Genomic DNA, 8,736 nt, shown 5'->3' with positions numbered 1-8,736 from the left:
TTTCATTCCCTTCAAAGACATATGCCCCAAACGGGCATGCCAAAGTGATACATGTGGGATAGAACCCACTGCCAAAACATGGTCTACAGAAGACCCAGATACAACAAGAGGATAGAGGCTGCTAGCCTTGGCGCCTCTAGCAAGCGCAAGTCTGCTTCTGGTAATCTTCCAGGCAGAATCCCCAAAACAGACATGAAACCCTGCATCATCCAACTGTCCTGCAGACATAAGACTGCACGTAAGCGCAGGTACATGACGTACATCTCTGAGCAAAAAGGAACTGCCAGTGGAAAACTGCAACTGAATATCTCCACAGCCCACAATATCAAGAGACCTGTCATCTCCAAATCTGACTGATCCAGATACAGTACAGTAAGAGTGAAACCACTCACGGTAAGGCGTCACATGGAAGGAAGCACCTGAATCCAATAACCAGCATTGTGCATACATACTAGGTCTCTCAGTCAAGTGTGAGGCATCAGAAGAACTAGCTGCAAGTATGAACTCATCACCACCATCAGAATCCTCGATCTACGTGACATTAATTTCCTCAATCTTGGCGCTGAACTTCGCACGTACTATGCTGCGATCCGAGGACTTCTCTTGCACTTTCTCTTTCCCCTTATCCTTGCGCTTCTCATTGTGCAACTCATGACACTGTGGTCTAATATGGCCCTTTTTCCCACAATGATGACAAGTGACATTAGCGTTGCGCCCACGCGACTTACTACGCGACTTTCCACGAGATTTAGACCGACCCTTCTGCGAGTCACGGCCATGGCCATGACCACGATCATTCCTGTCATTCCTGCCTCTAACTGTCAAAGCATGTGAAACACGAGAGGCATCCGAGTTTTTGTGATTAACCTCTTCTTGCAGAAGAGCACTCTCAACATCATTCAATTTCAGAGTAGCACTAGAGGCACATAGGGCAGTGCGGAATACATCCCATGACTCATTCAGAGTCCCAAGCAAGAAAAGAGGAGTTACTTCCTCTCCAAAGGTGATATCCTGCAAAGTCAGGTTCTTCAGTATAGCATGGAACTGGCTCAAGTGAGCAGACATAGTCGCATTATCCTTCATGCGTAAATCCATAAGCTGCTTCAACCAGTACATCTGACTGGCCGGACTTTTCTTATCATAAAGATTCTTGATCTTATTCCATAGATCCCATGCACTCTGTGCTTCCTCAAATACATTATAATGTACCTGTTCAGTGAGAGACAATACAATCATGGACTTGCATAGCTCATCAAGTTCAAGCCAGTCGTCATTGTTCAGAGTTGCAAGCTGCTACCCGCTCAACCGAAGTGGCTTAATCTGAGATTTCTGCACCAAAACCTGCCAAATTTGACTTCTTCCAATAAGAGTAGTTGGTACCATCCAACTTTGTGATGTTAAATATGGGATTATCAGTCGAAGAGGACGCCATAATGCAAACTGAAAATGCACAGACAGTCTAAAACTGCTTGCTGTTTTACTGCAGAAAATGCCCAAAATCCACTGAAATGAGCTCCAAATGGCGAGAAAAGTGTGCCAAAAGATGCTGCCCACTTAGTACTAGGTGCGGTACACCAAATCAGGATATTTCAGCATAAAAAATACTGCTCAGTCCACCAATAAATGCTTGCTATAATAAATTTCAGAACTGCAATAATGAGAGCAAACTGTCCCAAAACTGGATCTAATGTCAACTAAACAATGCTAGGTCCAAAGCAACTGATGGAAGCAACCAACGAGCAATACATAATCCCAAAATAAGATCTCTGTCAACTCAATGACATCTGATAGCAACCAAGTAAATGATCAAACTGAGTCGAAAATGCTCAATACATCTAAGGCAAAGCTCCCGATGTCGGTAAAGCATAGACGAACCAAGCGGCATATATCACGAACCAAAGCATGTAATGTATGAAGCCTAACTGTCAAGCATAGACATGAGGCATAAGCGGTCCAAGAGCATGCCAAGTCGGTCCAAATGCCAGTGAATACCAACCAAGACGGAGCTTATGCGTAGCTCAAATACATTCCATAGACTCAAACATGAGCTCAAAGTCGTCCCCAAATGTCAGATACATGATGGCGAATCCCGAAGCATACATCCGGTACCAATAGGTAAGTGACAAAGCATCCAAAGTACCTTCAGCCCATTGTTATTACAACCAAGTTTGACTGTCAAAACTGAGAAATTTCAGCCAATATTTCAGGCCAAAAATCATGGCATAATCATGTGCATACATTCCCAAGGCACTAGGTATCATGTAGGCCGCATACGGGCATCAAACAAGGTAACTGGAGTAGAGTATAAGCATCAAATGCCAATGTCAAGTGTGGCTGCCCTATTTCCAGGAGTGTATAATAGTAAATGACAGTCCCAAATTAGAGAATGTCAGCCCCAAAGATTCAATGCCAAGCACAAGGCCTAAAGAGGCTTTCAAAGTAGCTCAAATGCCTTCTAGAAACCATTGTTTAAGTGCTCATTTAGGAGCCAAGGCATATAGGCTGAAAACGTGATGAGTAGGCAGGCAGAAATCTGGCGCAAATTCAGCGCAGGATGTCTTGGGAAGTGGCTGCTCCATGTGGCAATGTTGGTGTGGATGGGAGGCTCAAAGAGGCCCCAAAGAGGGCATACACAAAGCCATGAATGCCCAAAGCAAAGGGCAAGGGAGATATGGAGATTTGAAGCTTCAAATGATGGCTGCCCCTCTTCTTCCACCTGTTTAAAATTGAGAACTGAAGTAAAACCCTTCAAACTCTGATGCAATACCTCAAGGGCAAGGCCCTGAAGAAGCCCAACAATGCCGGGAGGGAGCTCGGGAAGCCGGGGAGTGTCGAAAGCTCGGGAGATCGGCTACGGCTCCCGGGATGGAGACCCAATGTGTGAAGGGAGTCGATGCGAAGGTAGAGAAGCACCGAGTCAAGCTCGAGCAAGAGGAAGCCAATCTCTGATACCAATTGAAAGGTGAGAAGGATCGAAGCTTGCATGTGAGCTCTGGCGGGAGAGCAAGAGCAAGAAAGAGAGAGAGAAGAAATGGGAACTCCAACCATCACAATGTGTGATTGGGCCTTCCTTTATTTACTAGTCACTAAAATGAATGTAAAGAATAAAGTGACGTGACGGGCGCCCGCCACCTGCAGTGTGTAGTGGCGGGTACTGTTAGTGTAGTAATACACGGGGCGGCACGGCGGAGGCGCCTTTACCCCAACACTGTTAGTACATTCACACTAGACCACCTTATAAAGAAGGTTGTGACCAATGCTATGGGCACCCATTTGAATGTCCCAATAAAACCTCGTTCGAGTAATAAAACTTTGTTTATAAACCCTTATAAAGAGGATATGGATAACACAGGGTTGCTCATTTGTGTCTTTAGACATCTGTTGTGAGGAGCTTCAATGTTGCTTTAGGGACCCTTTGAGTCCCTTTCTTGATAAGTTGTATCAATCAATACATGAACAATCCAAAAGGTAGATGGGTAATCTAGAATTTGAGGTTCTTAGTTATAGGAACCTTTGAGTTTATCCTTCATCACTCATTCATCTACTTTTCATAATGATGATAAACACTAAATCTATAACTAGCCCCTTTATATGGTACCCTCTTGTATGTTAAAAATGTATGAAAATAGTATTTGAAAGTTTCCTTATGTTGAACCCACATGATATGCACATATATTTACGAGTTGAACCCACATGAAAATATTGAAAATGTGGCCTACCACATGATACACATTCAAAATCAAAGCTATTAAACACATACCTGCAAATATTCAAGACATGGATGAGAAATTACATGCTATTCAAAATTATATTAAAGACACTTGATGATAACCACATGCATTTTTGACAAGCATCCTTTCAGTCATACTTCCAATGAAAGTAATTCCATCCATCCTTCTTAAGTGGGTGCTAAGACAAGTTTGTGCTAGGAAACCGCCAAAAGCTAAACCCAAGATAATGACAACATTATCCCATTGTTTGAAAATTTTGTGATAGGCTACGAACTTATGCCACCACAACACCTCTCTGATGTTAACTTGGACTCATGTGATAATTATTAATACATTATATGAAAACAATGCAATGAAGCATAGTACAAGATTGATGTGGGGAAGCTAAGCAAAGTTCAAGGTTCAAAGAAGGCCCTACCTAAATTTTCAACACCCTTATGTCTTATACATGCCTATGGGCACATTTAATGATACCACTATATTATTTTGTATATTTAAAGATTGCATATGCACATGGTGAAAGTTGCATCTCCATCCAATGCATACAACTGAGGGGCTCTATGAAAAAGGATTGAGAGAATGGTGAGATTTTTCTTCCTTCTTCTATTCTGTCTCATCCTTTAATGGCCGCATTGGAGCTTGAAGAGCATGTGGGAGCTCACTTGTAGATGGTATCAAGGATCAAGATAGTGGCTTAAAAGTTTCCAAGCTTTGAGCATATTGGTGAAATGATGAAAGCTTTAAAGTAGGTGATTAAGCTTGTGTGGGAGTAGGCAAAGCCAAGTATAGGCCAACTCATGGTGAGAGAATGAGCACTTGAAGATGCTATTAGCCTCGATATCCATGGTGACAAAAAGTGTTGAAATAGCTCTAAGCATGACTTATCAAGTACTTGCAAATAAGTTGGAGTTAATTAAGATCCTGGACTTTTTGAAAAGGTGATTGTACAAAAATTCTAATGCTAACCTAAGACCGCTTGAAGAGCTTTTAGAAGCTTGACAATGGAAGTGAACCAAGGTGCATGATCTAAACCTCCTCTACAATTAGGCTCTTCTCGAGTAGAACGCTAAATTGGCAGAAGAGGCAATGATAGATGATGATTTTTATGATGAAGGAGACACATAAAGTACCTACATTGATGGTGAATTAGGGGACAAAGCCTCAACCATGGGACTTGAGATAATTGCCCAGGACACTGACAGACACACAATTGAACAAATCATTGTTAAATCAAAACCAAAATAAACGCATGTGTTGTTGATGCTAGTCCATGAGCACTTGCCAATGCAAGAAAGTGCATCCCAATATCCAGATTTGGCCAAGCATGATTCATGTGTCATTCTATCTGATGGAAAGAGATTTATTCATTGCTTGTGAGCATTATAGTTGCTGACTGTAAGTATTTCTCTCAAACTAGAAAACCTCATGATGTCCTCATATTATGGCATGCTTGGTGAATCATCTTGTGACGTGCATGTTTAGAATGCTAATAGGAAATAACACATTGCAATGTATAATATAGCAAGCCTCTACATAGTTATGTACCACACGAGCGATATCCTATATATACTCTTTATATAGCATTACCATGACTCTTGATCCTGATACATGATCCCACCTATATTTGCAATGTATCTCCCTTTTTGTGAATTGGGGTATCTCAATTTACATTCCAATGTCTCTTCCTATGACAACGTCCTCAAATCAACTTGAACCCAACCTAAGGAATCCATTACAAAATCTAGACAATTATTCTCAAGGTTTTACAAGTCTCAAAGGGTCTTTTCTTCTAGATAAATCTTTTTGTCAAGAACATAAGGTTCTATGCCACACAAAGAGACACTTTGAGGTCTCTCACTTAGTGGATGTGATGCTCCTTTAGTAGGGTTGTAGATCAATGCTTGTCAATGCATCCACTAATTGAATATTGTGATTTTCAACTCTAAAATTATTGCTTCCTTGTTCTAATGTTTCCTTTTATTTATCAGGTGCTTCAAAATGAATATTGTTAGTCTTGACGAGCTTGAATACTATACTTTTCTTTCATGATCATGTTGTTTTTAAACCCAGACCCTATGGCACACATGGAGGCATTTTGAAATTGTCAGAATGGCTCCCTGCACACCACAGGTTTGGGCTAGTTTCTAAGGTCCTTTTGTATGATTTTCCAAGTATTGTTTCTATTACTTTGCTTATAGAGCCAATGGAGGTTAATGAAGAGAAGACCACATATACTGATGTTCCTGACTCTAAAGATGTATACATTAGAGAGGAGATAATGGCTAATGAGGAACACCTTTTGAGAGGAGAGTGTGAAGCTAGATAAATTACGAAAAGGCCAAAAGATCTTGATATTGATGAGGGCATCTATGTTGGAGATGAAGTCACTATAGATGATTCCCTTGTAGAGAGGCTACTATCCTTCCGTCACAAAGTTGGTCATAGTTCAAGCTTCATAATGCTAGGATAATGTTCAATGCTCCATTTTATTTAAAGGAGGTTATTTTGTCCAACATGGATCTCATCCAAGATGAGTTCAATACCTCCAAAGACATTATGGAGTCAAAAAATTTGTTGAAGATTCCAAGTTCTTCATACACTTTCCACATTAGGGAAGAAGTACAATCTTAAGAGAATTGTTAGGAAAAGGCTCCAATAACTTCCTGATGATTTCAAGAAAACATTGGACTATGCATTCCATAAATACTATTTTGGGTTCTATGAATTTTACTTTGGTTTTTTGAGCTTCTTAGCTTATCAGGAAGAGGCTAGTGACCGAATGAGACTTCACGAGACTTCTATCTCAAAAAAGAGAATCACAAATGTTGAGGAAGTTGACATGGATATGGAAGAGATCCTACCTATTGAGTAAAAGGAGAAAATGTCAAATGAGCTTGATATAATTAATTTGAAAGTGGTTAATCTTGTGGAAGAGGAGTAGAAAGACGTACCAATGTCCCTTGAATCCCTCACTCTAGCCAATCTCCTTTCCTTTCCCGTAGTCCAGAAGGAGTTTTTGTTACTATATGATATCCAAAAATTCATAGGGCTAAGGGAGGACCTTTGCATTGGATTAAATACAAAGGCTTTGTAAGGATAATCAAGACCTTATTGATGATTCCAATGAGGAATTAGACATCTTGGACACCAACACCTCAAATTTGTTTGATGCAAATGAAGCTCTTAAATTCTACCTTGGCAAAAGACTTTTGAGCATTTAGAGACACCAACTAAAGAGGAGTTTCTAGAGACTTAAAGACGAGTTGGTATTGTGCATATGGCTAGGGAGGTAGAGAAGAAGGCCCCTGTGGAGAAACCACATGTAGGTTCTATCCATTTGTGGGTAGAAGAAAGGATTTTTGAGAAAGAAAATCTTGAAAATGTGATCCCTATTTTTATTTATTCTTTGCCATTTCTTTAACGGATTGAATATTCAATAGTTAAAATAACACATTTTGACATTTTCTACATGCATTAAGTGATGATGATGATGGTTTCTTGGCTGATTTTAGTGGCACAAGGACCAAGTTTGGGTAGGATTCCAACCTCACATACTATTTTCCTAGGCTTGATCTAAATATTGTGAAGATCGACCATACAAAGTATAGTAATGGTCCGACTATGCCAATAAACTATCATAGAGACTTTGTCTAGATATTTAGATTATTCCCACATACTTGCAAATAAAGATAGTTATAAATAATGAGATGTATATTGTGATAAGGTTTTTTAGCTATACGCTTGGATGCAAAGGCTCAAGGAGTGGATACTTCTTATGCTACATTGCTTATATCCTAGTTGTTGCTAATCCCTTAAGAAAGCCTCCCCTTGCAAGGGTATAGGAGACAAAGATACCTCTTGCACAACAAAAGTAGTGCATTTTTGTTAGAAGAGAAAGAGAAACATGGGAAAGTAGAAAGGTACAAATGAAGAGAGTTATTTGATTGAGTTTCGAGCAATGCAAATGAATGAAGTCATATTTATCAATTTTCTCATAGACATATATATATATATATATATATATATATATATATATAGAGAGAGAGAGAGAGAGAGAGAGAGAGAGAGAGAGAGAGAGAGAGATTTGGGTGTAAAGGCACATGCCTCTAATTGCCCATGTATTCATTACATTGACAGTACATGCATACCCATACACTGTAGGTGGTGGGGACGCCCATCATTGCCACTTCATTATTTATTCTTTTAGTGACATTTGAATAAGGAAAGGCCGGTCACACATTGTGATAATTGGAGTTTCAACATACAGTACCTCTCTCTCTTACTCTCTTGCTCCATCTGCCATAGCTATTGCTTTGCTCTTGCTTCCAGTTGTGTGCTTCTACTCATGCTCTACCTTTCAACTAGTATCAAAGCCAACCATTTGAGAAGCTTCTTCATCCTTTGCTTCAGTTGGAAATAAAGCTTCAACTTAAGGTTTCATGGCATCCATTGTTTCTTTCTCTCAAGGTATATTGAGTCTTTCATTCTTTCAGCTTGCTCTACGCTTATTGAGGAGCTTTCCATGGTTTGGCTAAGCCTTGTTGAGGAGTAGCCATTTTATCCATTTTCAATGGATAGAGAGCATGCTATAGTAGTCGTGGATAGTTATGGTAGCTTGATAGCACTGTTGTATTTTGGCCATAACTTTTGTATAAGGTATTGGATGTAGGCATTTTATAGCTAGAAATGAAGAGCACAAAGAGAGCTACAAATTTGAGCACTCACACAATTGATTATATGCAAAATTTCATTCTCTATTTTACACAAAATAGAACAATTTTGGGTTGGATAGCAAACATTAAATGCATATTTAATGCTTCAGGGATTCTATTTTGGTACTCGGATGCTATGGTTATGCTTTTGGGACTGATTTGAGCTTGAAAAAGCTCAAATTTCACTCTCATTTTAGTGTTGTAATAACAGGGCAACAAGCATTTATTAATGAAAATCTTATGTCCAATGCTCATTGATACCTTACGGAATACTTAGCGAATGTACTACCACT

This window comes from Lygodium microphyllum, chromosome 10 (assembly GCF_053477565.2).
Source record: "Lygodium microphyllum isolate KBCC chromosome 10, Lygodium_microphyllum_v1.1.10, whole genome shotgun sequence".
Lineage (NCBI taxonomy): Eukaryota > Viridiplantae > Streptophyta > Polypodiopsida > Schizaeales > Lygodiaceae > Lygodium > Lygodium microphyllum.
This window is presented reverse-complemented; position numbering follows the sequence as displayed.